The sequence below is a fragment of the Gopherus evgoodei genome, chromosome 9 (assembly GCF_007399415.2).
Source record: "Gopherus evgoodei ecotype Sinaloan lineage chromosome 9, rGopEvg1_v1.p, whole genome shotgun sequence".
NCBI lineage: Eukaryota > Metazoa > Chordata > Testudines > Testudinidae > Gopherus > Gopherus evgoodei.
In genome coordinates, this window is record NC_044330.1 from 101,063,932 (window position 1) to 101,085,767 (window position 21,836).

Here is a 21,836-nt window from a genome sequence, read left to right on the forward strand (position 1 = left end):
AATAGGAGGGAGCGTGGGCTATAATGGCAGAGAGAATGGAGGGTCAGGGCAAAACTAGGAGGCAAGATCAAATCAGTATCTTAGATGCCTATATATATATATGATCTAAAAAATAAAAAGAAGTCATATAAAAAATGGAAACTAGGACAAATTACAAAGGAAGAATATAGGCAAATAACACAGGAATGCAGGGGCAAGATTAGAAAGGCAAAGGCACAAAATGAGCTCAAACTAGCTACAGGAATAAAGGGAAACAAGACTTTATCAATACATTAGAAGCAAGAGGAAGAACAAGGGCAGGGTAGGCCCACTGCTCAGTGAGGAGGGAGAAACAGTAACAGGAAACTTGGAAATGGCAGAGATGCTTAATGACTTCTTTTTTAGGTCTTCACCTAGAAGTCTGAAGGAATGCCTAACAGTGAATGCTAATGGGAAGGGGGTAGGTTTGGAAGATAAAATAAAAAAGAACAAGTTAAAAATCACTTTGAAAAGTTTGTTGCCTGCAAGTTACCAGGGTCTGATGAAATGCATCCTAGAATACTCAAGGAGCTAATAGAGAAGGTATCTGAGCATCTAGCTATTATCTTTGGAAAATCATGGGAGACAGGAGAGATTCCAGAAGACTGGAAGGGGGCAAATATAGTGCCCATCTATAAAAAGGGAAATAAAAACAACCCAGGAAACTACAGACCAGTTAGTTTAACTTCTGTGCCAGGGAAGATAATGGAGCAAGTAATTAAGGAAATCTGCAAACACTTGGAAGGTGGTAAGGTGATAGGGAATAGCCAGCATGGATTTGTAAAGAACAACTCATGTCAAACCAATCCGATAGCTTTCTTTGATAGGATAATGAGTCTGGTGGATAAGGGAGAAGTGGTGGATGTGGTATATCTAGACTTTAGGAAGGCATTTGATACGGTCTCACATGATATTCTTGTTGATAAACTAGGCAAATACAATTTAGATGGGGCTACTATAAGGTGGGTGCATAATTGGAAGGATAACCGTACTCAGAAAGAATTTATTAATGGTTCTCAATCCTGCTGGAAAGGTATAACAAGTGGGGTTCCGCAGGGGTCTGTTTTGGGACCGGCTCTGTTCAATATTTTCATCAATGACTTAGACATTGGCATAGAAAGTACGCTTATTAAGTTCGCATATGATACCAAACTGGGAGGGATTGCAACAGCTTTGTAGGATAGGGTCATAATTCAAAATGATCTGGACAAATTGTAGAAATGGTCTGAGGTAAACCGGATGAAGTTTAAGACAAACAAATGCAAAGTGCTCCACTTAAGAAGGAACAATCAGTTTCACACACACAGAATGGGAAGAGACTGTATAAGAAGGAGTATGGCAGAAAGGGATCTAGAGGTTAGAGTGGACCATAAGCTAAATATGAGTCAACAGTGTGAGGCTGTTGCAAAAAAAAGCAAATGTGATTCTGGGATGCTGTAAGCCGGTTGTGTTGGGGCTCGTCCCCCTCAGGGGCGGCGGGGAGCCAGGACGCCTCCTTACGCACTGCAGTCCGGGTCGGCTTAGCCCCTCGGCAGGTGTTGAGCGGGGTATAAGGTCTGTAAACAGGGTAGAACCCCGGCCCTCTAGCTGGGGTCGGGGCTCTCAAAGTCAATAAGCCCCGGCCCTTGGACAGGGCGGGCAGCAATAGTCAGGCTCAGGCCTCCAGCGGGGCTGAGCAAACACAGTATCAGCCCAGGCCCTTGGACAGGCCGGGCAGTAATAGTTCAGGCTCAGGCCCCTAGCAGGGGCTGAGCAAACACAGTATCAGCCCGGGCCCTTGGCTCGGGCAGGGCACCAACCACAAGTCTAGTTCGCTCTGGCCCTTTAGGTCAGGGCAGCGCAGTGGCAAAGTCAAAGGGGCCCAGCCCTTGGTTCAGGCGGGGCACCAATCACAAATCTAATTAGCTCTGGCCCTCTGGGTCAGGGCAGTGCAGTGGCAAAGTCAAAGGGGCCCAGCCCTTGGTTCGGGCGAGGCACCAAACACAAGTCTAATTCGCCCTGGCCCTTTGGGTCAGGGCAGAGCAGTGGCAATAGGCGGGAAGAGGGGGAGTCTGCCACCCGGTTACGGGTGGCAGGGGGAACGCAGGCCCTCCCACTCCACTGCGTTCCAGCCCGGGGCCCTAGCAGCGGTCAAGACCCGCTGCGGTCAGTGGGAATCCTGGCCGCAACACACTGACATGGGTTCGGGCTCTTCCGGAGCCAAACCAGGGTCGGCTATCCCGGGCTACTTCCAACCTCCCCCTCTCTGGGTACCTGGTTCTTGCCGGCGTCGTCTGATGGGTCCCAGACCACAGGTTCCTCCGGGTACCGGTCGTGGGGAAGCTCAGGCCACTCCTCGGGGTATCGGGCACACGGCAGGTCAGGCCGACGTTCCTCCGGGTACCGGGTCTGAGGCAAGTCCAGCCAGCGCTCCTCTGGGTAGTGGGCGCGGGGCAGGTCCGGCCAACGTTCCTCTGGGTAGTGGGCGCGAGGCAGGTCCGGGCAGCGCTCCTCGGGGTAGTGGGCGCGGGGCAGGTCCGGGCAGCGCTCCTCGGGGTAGTGGGCGCGGGGCAGGTCCGGCCCAGCGGGAGCCCGGGCACCAGCGTCTGTCCTCTCCGGCAGCCTGTTTCCAACTGAGGGCTGGGGCTGGGCTTTTATACTTCCTGTCCCGCCCCTTGACTTCCGGGGGGCGGGGACAGGCCGTTCTGTCTCCACCCACTGAGGCACCTGCTCTGGCTCGTCCCCCTCAGGCACGGCGGGGAGCCAGGGCGCCTCCTTACAGATGCATTAACAGGTGTGTTGTGAGTAAGACACATGAATTCATTCTTCTGCTCTACTCTGCACTGGCTAGGCGTCAACTGGAATATTATGTCCAGTTCTGGGCACCACATTTCAAGAAAGATGTGGAGAAATTGGAGAGGATCCAGAGAAGAACAACAAGAATGATTAAAGGTCTTGAGAACATGAACTACAAAGGAAGGCTGAAGGAATTGGGTTTGTTTAGTTTGGAAAAGAGAAGACTGAGAGGGGACCTGATAGCAGTTTTCAGGTATCTAAAAGGGTGTCATAAGGAGGAGAGAGAAAACTTGTTCACCTTAGCCTCTAAGGATAGAATAAGAAGCAATGGGCTTAAACTGCAGCAAGGGAGGTTTAGGTTGGACATTAGGAAAAAGTTCCTAACTGTCAGGGTGATTAAACATTGGAATAAACTGCCTAGGGAGGTTGTAGAATCTCCATCTCTGGAGATATTTAAGAGTAGGTTAGATAAATGTCTATTAGGGATGGTCTAGACAGTATTTGGTCCTGCCATGAGGACAGGGGACTGGACTCGATGTCTTGAGGTCCCTTCCAGCCCCAGAATCTATGAGGCTTGCAGTCAGGCTGGGAGTTCTGGGTTCCTAACTGCTCCTAGAACCTTACATAACTTTGGTGGCAAGAATTTCCATTTTCCAGCTATGTTTTGCTAATTGTCTGAAAGAATTTTTTCTTTGAAGATCTCCTTGGCTTCATCCATGCAGTCATGATCTCTGACATTAGCTGTCTCTCTGTGGCCTCCAGAACAGGACTACTACAATGTGCCCTATATAGAAATACCTTTGAAGACCATTCAAAAGGTGCAGCTACTATACAACATGATTGCTTGCTTATCTAGTGGTGATAACCATACTGAGCATGTCACACTAATTCTCCATAAACTGCACTGACTTTCTTTTTCCTTATGGATGAAATCAGAGGTACTGATATGGATCTTTAAAGCCCTATCTGATTTGTGTCCCATATGTTGCCTGCTTGTCCTTGTGACAACTGAGACGCTATGGCGCCATGTTCCTAGTTGTGCACGAATGGAGACAGGACATTCTTAGTAAGACCCCTTAACTCTGGAATTATCTGTTTCTTTTTAGTCCAGCAGAGTCCACATTTCTCGACCTCCAGAGCATAGAGGGAGGCTAATCTATTCATTACTCATATTTTTGCCTGCTGGTGTGATTGAGGGAAATATACTGAACATTATTCTAGGGTGGGAGGCTATTAAATTGACATTTGTCAATATTATGCAAATTGGGTTGATTTTATTTGTGTGCATGTGCTTAGAGACAGGGTGCACTTTTTAAATGACCAAATACTAATTACACACAGTTTCTTTAACAGATTATTTCAAAGACCAACATGAACAGGCTACTAGAGGATGTCCAATGGCAAAATGATCAACACCCTTCGGGACAGCAACTACATCTCTTTTGCAACACATTCATTCTCTGCAAGTTGTATATCATGCATCTTACTGATGTTCCTGAATTATTTTTGTGGTCTCTTCCTTGGCAGGTCAGCTGTTAATTAATCAAAACTTGAAAAAATATTTCTCTCATTACCGTGTTAGAAGACTGAAATAACTTTACATCTCATTACATTTCTAAAACTACCTTCTGTTCTTGCAAAGTTTATTGCTAGAAAGGTAATGACTAGACTCTAGAGTAAAACTCCCCTGCAATACATCTTATTAAAATATTAGATTATTAATGTTGGAAAAAATAAGAGGGAAATCAAGAGATTTCTCTACATATCACAGGGGGAGTTTATCAGATTAACTAAAATGTTAAATAAACTTTTAAATCTGGCCTAACTCCATAAAGTCCAGAGTATTCTAATGTCAGCTTCCCTTCTGACATTAACTCATTTTGTTTTTAATTGTTCTTTCAGAGGTCTAACATGAGCATATGATCACTCAGATACCATTTACGGCTATACACAGGCTCAGTATAACTTCAGAGTTAGTATGCAATGTCTTTCTCTTTGTTGAGCATTCTTGAGTCACTACATGATGAAGTGGGCTAGTTTCACGTTCATGAAATGCTCTGGCCTTTTTTTGCATTTTAATAGTCTGTTTTACACTGCTATCTTCACGGTGCTGTAGTGTTATCTACTGCCCTGATCAGTAATCCAGCCAAAGGCCCCTAACTAGCGGAAAGCCAGCTCCATAGATGCTCGTTCACTGAATATTTATGAAGCTTCCCTCGCTAGGCAGCAGAGCTGGTCAGAAAACCAAAATTTCTGAAAACTAAGAAATTCTGGGGAAGACAAACATTTCAATTTTTTTGTTGGAAAATGTCAGGTTTCCCTTGGAAAGTCCTGAACCAATCTGAACAATTCTTCAGGAATCCCCATGAAAAAAGTAGAGACGAAGTGATATTTTTGGTAGAAAACATTTTCCACACAGAAGAATTTTACCAGCTCTACAAGGCAGACAGAGTTTTCCCTCTGTTTCAAGGGGACTCGTCAAGAGATGGCTACTTCCCTTGGTGGATGGAAGAGATTTAAAAGGAGGATTTAGTTGGGGATTGGTCCTGCTTTGAGCAGGGGGTTGGACTAGATGACCTCCTGAGGTCCCTTCCACCCTAATATTCTATGATTCTATGAGTGGAGTACCCTTGGTTGAGATTTGAAATGGAGCTGTCATGTAGGGATATGAAGAAGGGACAAGACATCCCTTTATCGCTCCTCTGAATCATGAAATGAGCAATTGGAGTGGTGCAGGGTGAAAGAGACAATGTCTTCATTGCCAGTAGATGGGTAGCCTTCCTGTTAGCTATGATAGAATACTTCTGTTCTCTAGACACACACACATATATAGCAGGAAAACTGAAGGGAAGAATGGCCTCTTCACTCTTAAGTACAAGTCACATTAAGGAAACATAGGCATTTCCAGTCTGGATCAGTTGTTGTTTCTCAAAGACTTGGAAAATCAGGCCATCTACTTAAGACCGGGATTTTCAAATAAACCTAAGGGATTTGGGCACCCAACTCCCACTGAATTTCAGTGAGCTCTGAGTATCTAACTCAACTGGAGCCTTTGAAAAATACCAGTCTGTGTCTAAATTTCAATTTTGATGCTTACATTAAAGTATCTGTGTCTGAAATTTTGCTCATCTGATCTACTCCAATTTTGAAGAGTGAGTAGCAAAGTGTTTTTTTCTTTAATAGCTTTTCCAGTGCTAATATACAGATTTCAGTTTATTTGGCTTAAACTTCCACAAACTGACACAGATTTCTCTATCCCTATGTAGATCACTGGAAAATATCAAAATAATTAAAGCTCTGAAACTTGGAGCTGTATCTTTGTTAGAACAAAGATTAAGAGCTTTATTTTACATTACATCTCTCTTTACTAAACACAACTATGAGATTGTCTTAATATTTGAGTTTTCTTTTTGTACTCTGGAATACATTCCAGGAGCAGGCTTTGATATTCCTTTCCCTGAACTGATTACAGAACATGTCTCAATTCTTAAAACTAATATCCATCCATATCAAAGGGATAAAGGCTATTACGAATCACAGACATGGTTCGACTGTAAAGAGAGCAACAATGTCATTTTTTTTAAGGTAATGAAGTCCAAACTTATCACAGTACTTGCAGTGTTCGGGAATAATTGAGTGGTGAGGTATATCAGTTTATTATGAGCAGAACGAAACCTATAGCTTAAAAAGATCATGTCTTTTTCTTTAAATAATAGAATTATGCAGGCAAATTAAGTCTGGGAACTAAATCAATCTTCTGATGACTGGATTCAAGTTAAAGGGCAAAAGAAAAGCTTTATAATTTTCTCCGCATGGTTGGCTGTTTTCTAGTCCAGCATGCTGACTGCAGCATAATGCCACACTTCCTCTTTATTAAAATGTCAAATGCTATTTAGCTGTACATTTTCCTAAACTCCAGAGAAGGTTTATGGAGAAATACTTGACAATTGCTGGATTTATATCAATTAAGTTAAACATTTCATGGAACAAAGGGAATAAAAGGTGGTTAAGAAAATACAGTACCACATTCCAGACTTGTTATTGTCCTCTAGTGCAACTGCTGAATATTCAATAGTGGTAAATATCATCCACAGAGAAAAGGCATCTATAATGCACATTTATTGAACTAGTACAATGCTCTGAAGCAAAAGGCAATATTATTAACACAATACATATCTCCATAATTTTGCCTGGCTCTTTTCAAATATGGGGTGGGTGGGAAAGCTATAGTCCCTGCTCCAAAGATTTTACAATCTAAATGAGACTAACATAGATGATAGACAGAAGAATAGGGGATAAGGATGAGATGGATGTGGGTAAAAGAAATAGATATAATGGGTTAAGTCCTGTCCTCATTGAAGACAAAGATAGTTTTGCTATTGACTTGTGATAATTGTATGTGCACCCTGAGAAAGGCCAAGAGGGAAGGAAGTCAGTGGAGGAAAGAATGGTACATGCAGAATATCTCCTCAGCCACCATGGGATACTGTGAACACGCCAAATCCATCTTCTACTCTCTATCCTGGCTTTCCATAGAATATTGACTCAAGTGCAAACTGTCCATCTTTATCTTCAAAGAGCTCAGTGGTCTGGTCCCAGAATATCTAAAAAATTGCCTAAAACTTAGGGATTTAAGTCTGTGGTTGACAACTCTCCTCCTCAGGTACAATGGAACTTTCTTCCAGAAGGTTAAAGCTATGTGGGTGACAGAACTTTCTCCTCAGACGCCACTCTGAGACTGTGGAATTAACTCCCACCAGAACCAAGGACCATCCCAAACTTGACCATATCCTGCAACAAGTGTAAGGTTCACTCCTTCAGCCTTCTTTCTCTAGCACTCATAGAGCAGTGTGGACACAAATAAATAAAACCTTAAACCACTCCATTGCATACACAATTCTCTTCCTGGGAAGAGGAGGAGAATGAACCTGAAGTGATAGATGTTGCATTGTTTAATGCATGAAGGTGCTCACATGCTACAGAGATGAGGGAACTGTTTAGAACAGAATAGAAGGTGAAACTGTATGTTGATTAGTCAATGAAGCCCCAGATATAGGGCATCTCAAGAAGAGAGTGGAGGATGTGTCAAAGAGAGACGTGATTGGGGCTGATTCTCCTTTACACCACTCTGGCGGTGTACAGGGGCCTTGGAACAGACAAAAATGTAAATGTAAATTTATGATGTGTCCAGGGCTGCTTTCAGCTCCCTTGTGGTTTTGCAGGATTTTCGGAGAAGCCTGTCTCAGTTTCCCCTTTGTTCAGCCAATCACCATTTTGTCCCATGTCTGGTAATTCCTCAGTATGACTCCAACCAGATTGTTAACAATCTTTCCATTTCAGACCAGAGTCTAGTGACTCAGGAGGCCGGTAACCTTGGTGAAGGGATGACAGTCTCCAGTCTTTGTTCTTCAGGCTTTACTGTCCCTTCTGTTGTGGTTAGTAGGGAAACTCAGGTCCACTCACTCCTCCAAGGACCCTGTATGAGGTAGTTGGAACTGATTTCTCCCAGCCCCTCATTTCTTTTCTGGATTGCTCCCTACCATACCTCTCTTGTAGGCCATTTATCAGACTCACACTTTGTGATCCTCTTCTGCTGAAGACCCAAGTTTTCTGCTAATCCCTTCTAGAATAATCCTGCTCTCAGTGGTTCCTCCGCCTCCCTGGCAGTCATCCCTCACTTCTGCCCTGTAGCTTTGTTATCTCACTTAGCTGTTGTGGGCTGACCATCAGCCCCAGCAGAGGAGGCAGCCCAACTCCTGGTAACCATTTAACTGCTGGGATACTATGGGGTCTGTATTCCCATGACACAACCCCTGGACACTCCCAGAATGGCGCAAAGAGGCTGTAGTGAAAATGAGAATTGGACTTGAGTGACCTCCATGAGATATGTCAAAAGGCAAACCAGAGGGGACTGAGGAGAGAACTGGAGAAGTAATCCTGGCACTGAGATAACCTAGAGATAAAGGGGAAGTGGAGGGAGGGTGGGGACAATAGGGAGAGATGCAGGGTCTGGTGGTTTCCTTTAAGGGGAACTACCACCTGAATGCAGAGAGAAAGCACCCGAAGGAGAGAAAGTGTTTGATGACAATAAACCAGAAGGGAGGGAGAGAGGGAGGATACCAGAGGAAGCTTCAGAGGCATGAGAAGATAGGGTCAACATCACAGGTCTGAGGTCAAGAGAGGCCTGGAGACTTTAGAAAAGTGCACACATGTGAAAAGAGAAAATCAGAGGAGGAAAGAGGGGTCAGTTAAAGAGAAGAAGAGCAAAGGATTGAGAGCTCCTGCTGGATCCTGTCAATGTCACCTCTAAAGAAGTTACCAAGATCCTGTGCAGAAAGAGAGGGAAGTGCACTGGTGGATAGGAAAGAGGGGTTGAGCAGAATCAAAGGTGATAAAATGCTATTGAGGATTAGGACAATAGAAGGTGTTCACTGGTGAAATCATCGGTGTATCAGAAATAAAGATTCTGCAGCAATCTCTGTGTGATTCTGCAGAAACAGTAAAGCAAGGGACTGCTCGGTGAGAGAGACTGCACTAGTTACTAGGATTAAATTAAGAGTCAACAGCAACCTTTGCTTGAAACACAAAATGAAGCTTTCCAGAGGCTGAGCAAAACTTGTTTTTTCCCTCCATTAGGTCACAGTGATGTGCTTCAGCTCTTCCTTTTCTTTGAGACTGAGCCAAAGTGCTGAGTTACTGAAAAAAAGGCCATTGAGCTCCCTAGAAGGTCATGATCTGCTTAGAATGAAAAGGCAACTGTCATATGTAGAGTTCCAAGTAAAAATGGTTCAGCCAGTATGACTCAGCCAGACCCAACACTCAGCCAGAAATGAACAACAAAATATTCATAAAACAGCCAGTAAAACTTGCAGTACAGTGGGTTCAGTTATACTGATCTGTCAGGTACATCTAAGCCACCTGTTCCTAGAACTGGTTAGAATCCCCTACCTCTGCTCCAGGAAAATGTTAACAAAAACAAAGCAAAAGTTCATTCATTTGGCCATAACTTGGTAACTTCAAGTGGAAAAGCTTCATTCAGAAATTATGTCATGATACCTCATGGGGACAGAAGTTCACTTGCCTTATGCCCGTATTTTTCTCCTTGGGTCTGGCTCCTTGGCTGGAATCTCTCTCCCATAATGCACCATGGCTTTCCCTTTTCCTGAGCTGCTGCAGACCTTCTTCCGAACCATATGGTGGCAGCACATCATGGAGAATAATAGTTCAGCGGCAAGCCTGGCCCATACAGGAGAATGGGGGTATATAGTGCCCAAACTACAACTCCCATGAAGCACTGTGGTGGCATGTCTCAACTGACATTTTCAGTTGTTGCCTCAAAGTTTACAAAGAAACTACCAACCAACCAACTGTACAGATATTCAATTTTTCAATCATAAACTGAAATTTTCAGTGGAAAGCATACACTTTTCACTATATATACACACATTTTAATATATTTATTTGGAATCCCAATTTCCTGTTCTATTAGTGCTAGGTGTTTGTCCTCATTTATCAATCGAGTTTACCCATCTAGGTAGAAACAATTTCTTTGTCTTTCGAGGCCAAATTCAGTTTAAGTCCCTGCTTTTCTTAGTTGGGGCCAATGTTAGGGAAGGATTCCTATCCTTTTTGAAGATCAATGCAGAACATGAATTTGTGGAATGTTAACTAGAGCCACTTGTTACTGAGTGATGACACTCACCATGAAAATGTCTAGTAAAGTTTAATTTCTCCTTGAAGATGGAGAATTGGTTTCTTTTACAAATATTTGGATTAGGATGTTCATCATTTTATGGACCATTGCTTGAGCAAGACGGAAGGATCATTCCCCTCAACAGCAATAAAATGAAGGACTATTTGCTGACATGTTTATAGAATTCATATTAATTTCCTACTCTACAAAAATTGGCAATGCAGGTTGTGACGTTCCCCTCTGGTGTTATCTGCTAGGTCACTCCAATCCTTGACTCTGGGAGCCAGCCTTACCCTGCTCTAATGTGGGAACCCTCACTCCTGGGCTGCACAGCCTTTGGGATGAAAGCTACTTCCAGCTTCTTGCAGCCAAATGACACTAGCCAGTATCTCCAGTCCCAGACACAACCCTGGGAACCTGCAGTGTCCAGTTATGCCAGCTGGATGCTGCAAGCTTATAGGAGTTTATCAACTTTACAAAGAAATTGATATGTACCAGACTTGTTATCCCAAGGGGAGTCTCTGACACGCTTCAAACCAAACACAGTGCTTTAGGTATAACAAAGAAACAGATTTATTAACTACAAAGATAGATTTTAAGTGATAGGTAAACAGTCAGAGTGGTTACAAAAATAAAATAAAATATAAGCATTGTGACAAAGTTCCTCCTCTACCTTAGTGGGTCCTGCGCTTATTGGCGGATTTGTTCACCTCAGTGATCTTCCCCTCTTGTGGAACCCATAGTCTGGGTCAGCTCCTCCTGTGTCTGATCAGGAGTTGGGAGGTTTGGGGGGAACCCGGGCCCGCCCTCTACTCCGGGTTCCAGCCCAGGGCCCTGTGGATCACAGCTGTCTATAGTGCCTCCAGTAACTGCTGTATGACAGCTACAACTCCCTGGGCTACTTCCCCATGGCCTCCTCCAAACACCTTCTTTATCCTCATCACAGGACTTTCCTCCTGGTGTCTGATAACGCTTGTCCTCCTCAATCCTCCAGCAGTTCACTCTCCTACTCTCAGCTACTTGCCTTCTTACTCCCAGCTCCTCACACACACTCCTTCTCCTCTGGCTCCTCCCTGCCTGACTGGAGTGAGCTCCTTTTTAAACCCAGGTGCCCTGATTAGCCTGCCTTGATTGGCTGCAGGTGTTCTAATTAAAGTAGCTATCTCCACTGCCTTCTAGAAATGTCTTAATTGGCCCCAGGTGCCTTTATTAACCTGCAGCAACTGCCATTTAGTTACCAGGGTCCTAGGGATTTGTTTAGCCTGGGGCTAACATACCTGTTTCTCAGTACTTTACTGTAGCCATCTGGCCTTGCCCCATCACAGCATACAGTCTAAACTCTCAACCCTATTAGACTGGGCAGCAAGTAGATTAAGCAGTTTTGCTCACCCCACTGGATACTGCAGTCCTTAATATACAGGTTTGTTCCTTAAACCTAGGCCAATCTCCTGCTTTGGAGTCTTGTCTTCTCAGTGTCTTGCTTACTTGCAACACAGGTGGGGTTAGGAGAAGGGTCAGTATGTGTCCATGTCACCTGTTTTACACCCTCAGTCCATGTGTTTGGGGAGCACAAGTCCAAGCATGTCTGGGGGACATTGTTGAATCTCTCCAAGCAAGGTGAAACAATTCCCCTGGTGTAGCATCATACAGGTGAGTCATTGCATTGAAGCTCCCTTGCTGGACAATGACTGCTGATAGGCTGTTTGGCACCCACCCAGGCATTGATTACTTTCCTTGCTGTTGCCTCTGGGGAGCTAATATCTGGCTGATTCCTCAATTTACAGAATGTTTTAGTTACCACCATACAACACAATTCTCATAATTTCATATGCATTAATGATACACATATATGGATAGAGAAATGACTTTCAGCAGATCATAACCTTGCCCCATATACCTTACAAGGCATGTTTTATATGTAAGATCACGATTATATGAAAATGAGGAATATGGGGGTTACAGTGTGCTCCCCCATGGGATTTCCCAGCGAGGATTAAAGTGTCAGATTGGCTTGTTCCCTCTCAACTCTAATTACAATTTTATGCACATATTTTTAAAGCCACTGATGATTGTCTGTCATTCATAAGATTATTATTTGGATTGGTAATGTGTTTTTTTCCTTAGCTTCCTTATAAATGAATTAACAACTAATTATCAAAAACAAACTATTTTTGTTTTGAATTCCTAAATTAATCTCTTTTAAGTGGATTTCACATTACAAGTATTTTATATCATAGTATTATCTGGATCAAAACAGACTTCTTGGCATGAAAGTCTTCATTGATTAAAGTTTGAGTGATAATGGACCAGATCTTCAGCTGGTGTAAATCAGCATTGCTCCTTTGACATCAGTGAACCTATATTGACCTACACTGGCTCAGTGTATTCCACCATTACATTCTGGCCTACAGAACTCAGAAATAAATGGTTAGAATTTTATCTCCATTACAAGGGGCTAACGATGGGTGACTCTACTGAATTTAATAGGGTCATTTAGATCAGAATCTGATCCAGCTTAGAAAAATGAAGAAAAAAGCCCCAAATTCAGTAAATGAATAAACAAGCATGATTGTCATAGTTCTGGCAGCTACCAAAGCCATGCATCTTTTGACAATGTGTCATATGTCTTTTCCTCTCCAGAACACGATTAATACCAGTGCCTGGTGCAGGGGCTGAGGCCTTGTATCTGCCATTTCTGGAGATGGAGAGTTTAGAACAGGAAGCAGTTCTAGACTTCTATAGACCTTGTATTTAGCAGTGTGTAAGTACTAATTTGGGCCAGTCCTGCACAGTGGGCTATCTCCCCCCATGCTTCTGTTGCCCAGCAGAGCCAGGAAAAATCAAGCACCTTCATTTTCAGCCTAAGGGCTGGTCTACACTCGGGGTGGGGGGAATCAATCTAAGATATGCAACTTCAACTATGCTATTTGTGTAGCTGAAGTCAAAGTATCTTAGTTCGACTTACCTGGCTGTCCTCACAGAGGCAAGGAGACTGCTGCGGCTCCCCTGTTGATTCCACTTACTCCTCCTGCCGAGATGGAGTACGGGCATCAATTCGGGGATCGATTTATCGCATCTAGATAAGATGCAATAAATAGATACCTGTAAATGTGGCCTTAGAGACAGATTTTGCTACTCTTACCCACCTGATCCAGCATGTAGTTGCACTGAAATCAATGGAGCTATTCTCAGAGTATGGTGCTGCTCAGAATAAGCAAAATCGCAGAATATAGATTTGGATGTGAATAAGGAAAGGATGTTAAAAATGCAGCGTATATCACATCAGTGCTAATGTCAATATTTATTTCTTAGGCCTGGTCCACACTACGCTGTTAAACCGATTTTAACAGAGTTAAATCGATTTAACGCTGCACCCGTCCACACTACACTGCTCTTTATATCGATTTAAAGGGCTCTTTAAATCAATTTCTGTACTCCTACAAAACGAGAGGAGTAACGCTAAAATCGATATTACTATATCGATTTAGGGTTAGTGTGGACGCAAATCGACATTATTGGCCTCATTCTTTTACAGTAGCTACCCACAGTGCACCGCTCCAGAAATCGACGCTAGCCTCGGACCACGGACGCACACCACCGAATTAATGTGCCTAGTGTGGACGCGCACAATCGACTTTATAATATCTGTTTTATAAAATCGGTTTAAGCTAATTCGAATTTATCCTGTAGTGTAGACGTACCCTCACTGTTGGAATGAAGCAAACATTAGCAAGAATTGCTGTGATCATTGGGGTTAGTCCGCTCCTCAGGGAGATCTCAGACATGATGTGGTGCAGAATTTGACCCGTGCTGTGTATGAGGGAGCAAATACAATGCTTCTCAGGCCTAATCCTGACCCTGCTGATATTTTTCCATTAAAATTGCCAAAGCGTTACTTAGTTTAGCATCCAATGTTATTGACTCCACAGTAAATGCAATGTGGAATTGAAAAGGAAATTAATTGTCTTCCATACAGCATATCCATCATGTGCAAGCAATAGAACAACTTTGGATAATCATGAATGCCTTTTCTATTTAGCTAAATATAAATATTGAAAAAACAAGGTAATCATCCACTGTGTAAAAATATTTTTTTCTTCTCCCTCTTAAATCATACTGACGTCCACCTAATTACCAAGATACTCACATGGATGCCTCTCCCTAGGGTATGTATGATAGAAGATTGCTTTTTTCCAGATTGGCCCCTGGACCAGATGACATTAGGGAGGATACTTATTGATTGTTCTCTGATGTATTACTCACATATTTCTCTCCCTATAACAGAGGCAACTCACTTGCAGCTGGATTCTTCATCACTAGACATTTTTAAACCAAGACTGTATGTTTTTTCTAACAGAATTGCTCTAGTTCTAACAGAAATGAATTCAGGGCTCTCCTATGACCTGTATTATACAGAAGGCCAGACTACATAATCGCAATGGTAACATCTGGTTTTATACTATGAATCCAGGAAGACACCCTCATCTCATGCAAGATCAGCTCACAGCTCACTTGTGACTGCTCCTTTGAGACACTAATCCCTCTTTGTCCATGCTCCAAGACTGTTCTACCCACTATAAGATTTCTTATGTGCACATACATTTGCCCTCCACTATCTCAGTGAGACATTTTGGCCCCACGTGGTCCCCAATGACACAGCACACAATGCGCATGCACTCCCAAACTAGTCATCCCTTGATCCATTCAGCTCCTTGAGGTACTGCCCCAATGTGTTATTTCCAACATCAGATTGGTGGATGGCCTTATGTGCATAGGAAGCACTTTCAGGTGGTTAGAGCATACAATAGTAGGTTTCTATCTGTAACTCTGTCAATGTCAGTGTCTCCATCTTTAAAATTACATTTGCCAGCCTTTGTAATGTGCTTTCAGATAACGGTGGGCGACTAGAGAAAATGTGTTAAAGAAGCTCTTTCCCAAACTAGTGTAACAGTAACTGTGTTTATGTGTAGTGAAAAGCTAGGAAAAAAATGTGTAAAAAACAAACAAAGAAAACTTGCAAGGTTAGCAGCAATTACAACCCAGAGATAACATGATTTGTCACTCAAAAACGACAACTTATTAAAGAGAGAGAAATGTGATTTCAAGAATGTATGATATATAAACTAGAAGAGTTTACCACTGTTATAACATCTGGTAAAAATAACATAAGAACTGATAGTGAACTAAGGTTAGGATTACTGATTAGCCATGGTTACACCTACTGGTGTGTTGCAAAGAACCCAGCTTTGAATCATTTACTGCATGCATGGGGTTAGTGTGTGAAAAGAAAAGGCTTGACAATGAATTATCAAAAAAAATATCAAAAAAAAATTTGAAACATAACATGAGAAAAAAAATCAAGTAGTATTTTTCAGGTCCAGGATGGAATTTCTAGTCAAAATCAGAGGGTGACCAGAATAGCCAATAATTTGTTGGTTAAGACATTCATCTGTTATGTGGGATATTGAGGTTCAAATCCCCATTCTCCATCAGACTATTAGCTAAAATGGAGTGTGTGTCTCATAAAATTGTAAAAGGTCTTGGGTTCATTTTGATGTGGAATGAAAACAAATTTCAAATCCTCATCCCCCGGAACAGAATTCTTGTTTTCTGGCCAACCCAGCATATAACCATCTTTAGTTTACTTCCCATCCTTTCCTTTTGAACATTACATTTTAATCTGATCAATAAAATGTACAAACTTGTAAGATTTCACCAGTCTGTATTTTAGCCAAAGAACTCAGAATTCAGAGAACTAATAAGAAACATGGCATGGGTGGCCGGTTAATTCAAATTACCTAAGCAATGTTGGGGAGATTTTCAAAGGCACGCATGAGAGAGTTAGGTACCCGGCTTCCATGGCCTTTCAATGGGGGTTGGATGCCTAAATGCCCTTTGTACCTGTGAAAATCTCTCTGTGTTCTATACTATATTTGCCCTGGTGTTCTCACCCTGGCTGCTAGAGGGAGCAAGCAAGAAATGATAGAGCTGCTGACACCTGGTCTGCAAGAGAAGCATGCAGTGAAAAGACTGACAGTGTTTCTGTGTCTTCTTCCTGTCATAGCAAAAACAAGATTACAGCATTGGAGTTAAGAAAGAGTTAGTTCTGGAAATGGAACAATTTTTAAGGTTGCCCACAGTGGATGTTGATAACAGTGTAAATATTAATAAAGGACCATGTCAAATATTTGTAATAGACAGATCCAATACTTTGGGGTGATGCCTAAGTCATAGATATATAGGGTAGTTATTGTGTTAAGCCCTATATTTTTGGGAAGCGAGCATTCTTCTACACAGTGTGAAGGGCTTAACGCAGGAGACAATTATATATAAAGCTTTCCACTGCTCCCATCCCAGCATAGATCTGTAGAATTCTGTTGACTTATCTCTAGGCTGCCTATTACTTTTATGGATTGGAGACAAGCCTGTTAAACTCGTCCCTGATCAAGGACAATATCCTGTTATATAATTGTGCAGTAATACCTGTATTAATGCCAATTTACTCTGTCCAGCATTAATTATTTAGTCTCCAAATCAAACTCTTCAGCATCAGAACAGAAGAGGTAGCCATTGGAGGTAAACCCAATTATGGAGTTTAGAATACAACACGTTTCAAGCATTTATGGGAAGTAATTTGGATAATCATGACAATTATGCAATTAAATGTGTCTCATAAAAACTATACTAATTTTATAGTCACTAAGCAAAATACCAGCAAACTTAAAGACCGAAAACATTTTCAATTACCTTTCTATAATAACATCAGGAGTGAGGTGTGCAAGCAGATTGCTGTCTAATAAACCTGGCATTTCAGACTTCTGATAACCTCCTAAGCAATAAAAAGTTTACAAACAATTACACCTAACAAATGGAATCTAGATGAAGCCATAAACCTAGACTTTTAGTAACACAAGCTCCTCTTAAAGACAATTTTATAAATGAATCACTTCTCTGATTTATGCCCATGATGGCCATGAATCCAAATTAGTGACACAAGATTATGTAGACAAACTACCTATTGTTCTATAGAGTGAACTATAAATGTACTACTCTCACAGTAGCTGTTGAAAATAAAGGATTCTGAAAATATTACAAGCTTAGCTCTGAGCAATACAAACTAAGGGCCAGACCTTTAGCTGGTGTAAATGACATAGATCCACCGATTTCAACTAGCAGAGGATTGTTGCTACGGCTCTCTGTAATATCTATCGATTCTATCCGTCATCTTTAAATATATGTTTAAAATACTTTATGTAATTGATGTCCCCTCCACTCCCATACGTTTATTCTGGGTAAAATAAAATAGCATTCCATATAGCAACCAACCTCCAGTGGCATAGCACCCAATGGACAGACCCTGATCAAGAGAGGTCCCAGGGTGGAGAAGATGGAGGTTTTAGGTCATGACTGAGAAACATTGGTAGAATTGTGCAGGGAAGTCTGTACAGAACCAACCTGAGTTATGCTTTAGGGTCAAGCTACATGTTGGGCTCAAGCTTGCTCCGCTTTTCAGAAATTGTAACTCTCAATAAGGGTCTACTTGTAAGTCATCAGAAGCTGCATTCTTCAATATGGAGGGGGATATGGAACTAACAGACTGTTGTATGTAACTGGATATGCCAGAACGGATGTGTGCAATATGAAGATGAACCACTGGCAATTCTAGCACCGACTGAAAAAAATCAGTAGTTTTGGGAATGACAACTGTCTCCTAACAACGAAAGACCTTCTCCTACCAAGGAAACATCTAACAGACAACTTCATGGGCATTTGTCATCCATCAGCAGCCATTCTTCTAGTCTTCATATCATCCTCCAAGGAAGGATAGAAAACCACCCATTTCATTCCCTAGAAGTCAATGAGTGACTATGATATAAATCCTGAGACGATCATATCTGACTGAGTAGCTATTTAACAAAAATCTTTGTCTGATAGCCAAACTGAATGTGCAAACCAAACAGGTGTAAATGCTCCTAAAAGAAGCTGAGGCATAACAAACAATGTCAGTTGAGCTTCAATTTCTCTAATAAACCAGGATATGTGGTATAAAAACATATCGCTTATGTAGTCACCTGGTATTTGATGCCCTCTTGTATTTGGCAATGAAATGGATTAGGCTCACTCTTTTGATTATTTAATGAATGGAAGCACTTGATAAAATGCCTCATCCTCATTTTCAGTCATTTGTCTAAATGTCTTAAAGTTTTAATCAATGGCTTAAAAACTGGACTGAAATGAACATTTGTACCAGATGCCTAGGTTGACAGGCTGATATGCTGGTACATGTCATAGTCAATAGAAATATTGTTTTCTGAACTCTTGTTTTTTGGCCTATGGCCCAAAACAGCATTGCTCTAAAGAAACATTCCTTCCCACCTATTTTCTGTTACTTTCCTTGCGTTTACCTCTGGTGTAAATAAAATACCTAAAATTCCATCATGAAAAGAACTATACATTCCCTAAAATATAGAAAGTTATACTGGCCTTGCTGCAAGGGGTTCCTGTGAGTGTTCTGTCTATTTTAGAGGACTAGGAACATGCCTTGTGTTCCATGAATTCGGAGGAGAGTGCTGTAGGCACTCCAGACACTTAGATCTATAGACACTAACCTTTGGTTGGTTCCCATTAACCCCCACACATTCCAAGGAAGTAATAAGATCCATACACTAGGCCTGCCATAAATTAAGGTGCAAACATGCAAGGCACAGTCATTTTTAACGATTACAAGATCCTAACCCAGCCCCCTAGGCTACCCATCGTCTTCTCTCTGAAGCTAGTGCCTAGGCTGCTGCTTCCAGCATCTGTTTACACACAGCCTCTGTCTCTCCCATCTTAGACCTTTCTGACCTAAGGGTGTAAAACTTCCTTTTTCTGTGCTCTGGGAATTAGAGTTGGTTGTTGAACTGGGTAATGCAGTGCCCCCTCCAATGGCTAGTTCCCTTCCCACCAGCTCAGCTGGAGTGGATGGAAGATACCCAGAAATGAGGCAGGAAGGCCCAGGCTCTCCAAGGTATTTAAGTGCCTAACTCCCATGAATTAGGTGCCTAAATATCTTAGGTGATATGGGCCCAGATTCCTTTCACTTTAATGGACCAGATCCTCAGCTCGTGTAACTTGGCATAGCTCTACTGAAGACAGTGGAGCTTGCCATTGGAGAACATAGCCCATAATGTCAAAATATTTTGTAAGGACTCAATCTTGGAAGGGACTGGTTGTTTTTTGTAGGGTTTGTCCTTTATCATGTATTGTTTTATAACAACCAAACATGTATTCGGCCCTTCGCCATCATTAAATGTCAGCTGATAAGCATCCTCAACTCTCATTGAACTCTGAGCAATTCAGTGGAGGTCAATAGAAGGTGAGGGCACTCAGCATTATGTCAGAGATGCTTAGCATCTTGCAGGAGGGCCGGCTCTAGCAATTTCGCCGCCCCAAGCACGGCGGCACACCGCGGGGAGTGTTCTGCCGCTCGCCGGTCCCGCGGCTCCGGTGGACCTCCCACAGGCGTCCCTGTGGAGGGTCTACTGGTTCCGCAGCTCCAGTGGACCTGCTGCAGGTGTGCCTGCGGATGCTCTACCAGAGCCGTGGGACTAGCGGACCCTCCACAGGGACGCCTGTGGCAGGTCCATCAGAGCCGCCTGCCGCCCTCCCGGCAACCGGCAGAGTGGCCCCCGTGGCATGCCGCCCCAAGCTTGGCTTGCTGAGGCCTGGAGCTGGCCTGATCAGAAAGTGACACGGTTGATCTTGGCTGGAATTTCTTAATGTATTTTTGCATTTTAAGCAGATTGTATTGATTACTTAACAGAGTACCAATGTTTTAAGCTAATGGTTAAGACCGATAGTTTCCTCAGATAAGTGGCTTACACACACAAAATTATAAACTGACAACAGTCCATTTTCTATTCTGTTGGCAAACATATGTAGGCCAGATCCTCAGCTAGTGTAAACTAATATAGCTTCGCAATATAGCTTTACACTAGCTGAGGATCAGATCCATAGCTTGCACCTTAATTCCTAAACTATATGCATCTACTGTGTGAGATTGGAGATTTTTCCTATACAAGTTGAATGTACTCTAAATATCTCCCTAAAAGAAAAGAGACTATCAAAAATGAAAGCTAACGCTAATGCAATCCAGTTTTATTTTTAAAGAATAGATAGATAATACACCAATGTGCCCTACAATAACACAAGGTTTTCAAACTAAGGGATGTGGAAAATGTTGTACTGTTCAGCACACTGTTATACAACACCTGCACTTTGCACTGCTTCTGGGTGAAAAAGAAATTTAGGAGAAAGCAGTTGAGGAGGGGAAATTGAACGTACCATTAGACCCAAGCACCTACTCATAGTTCTGAGCCCTGGGGATTTTCCATGTGGAGCAGAAATTCAAGGAGTCAGGTATTTTCTTTGATGCAGTTTTGTTTATTTACAAGGGATATACAAAGTCTTCTTCTCTGAATGCAGGAAGAACCAAAAGCAAAGGGCGTAGTTTCTTGTTTTATAGGCCCCAAATTATCTTAGGTTGCAGATTGTGATTAATTTATCTTTACAATTATATTAATTGATAGGTGTATTCACACCCATCAATCTCAGAGATTTTTAACTCAATTTATAACAAGGTTTCACTCTTTCATAACAATACCATAACTTTTGAGGGGAGCAAGTAATTTCTTTTAGCTGGAACACTTCTATAGCATCATATATAACTTCACAAGACTATCTAATGTGGGATTTGTATTATATGATGGATGTTTTCAAATTTATGAACAGATGAAACAGATCTCATAGTATACTGTACAGTATATTTCTGTTCACTTCTCAAAGTAATGAATTTATACTCTTTCCTAATAAATTATATTTTAAAAAAATGTTTGGAAATCTAAATATATTTTTCATTTGATTTATGCCAGTGCGTCTACTAGAATGTAAATAATCCCAAAAGTCAAAAGATGAAATTTGCAAGTTTTCAACATAATTTTAAAATAAGCTTCAGGACGTGCAGGTACAAATTACAGGGAAAGTGCATTTCAGGTTCAAATTCTAGCATTTTGTTGTCAGACTCCCTGATTTGCAGGCAGATAGGGAAAAAAAGAATAATTGGTGGAGTTTCTGTGATTATACCTAAATCTATGTAAAAAGTCAGCATTCAAGTTAATGCTTGTCATTCTGTCTTGCTTACACGCCATAAAAACAAATCACGTTGCCCCCATTATTAGAAAATGAAACGCCTAAAATTATTCCTGTGTTTTAAGAAGTTTCTTCTGCCTTCCTCATTTCAGGTAAAGTTGATTTCTGTTACAAAAAGAGCACATCAACTCTGCTCTGAAGCCTTTAAAGTCAACTTTTT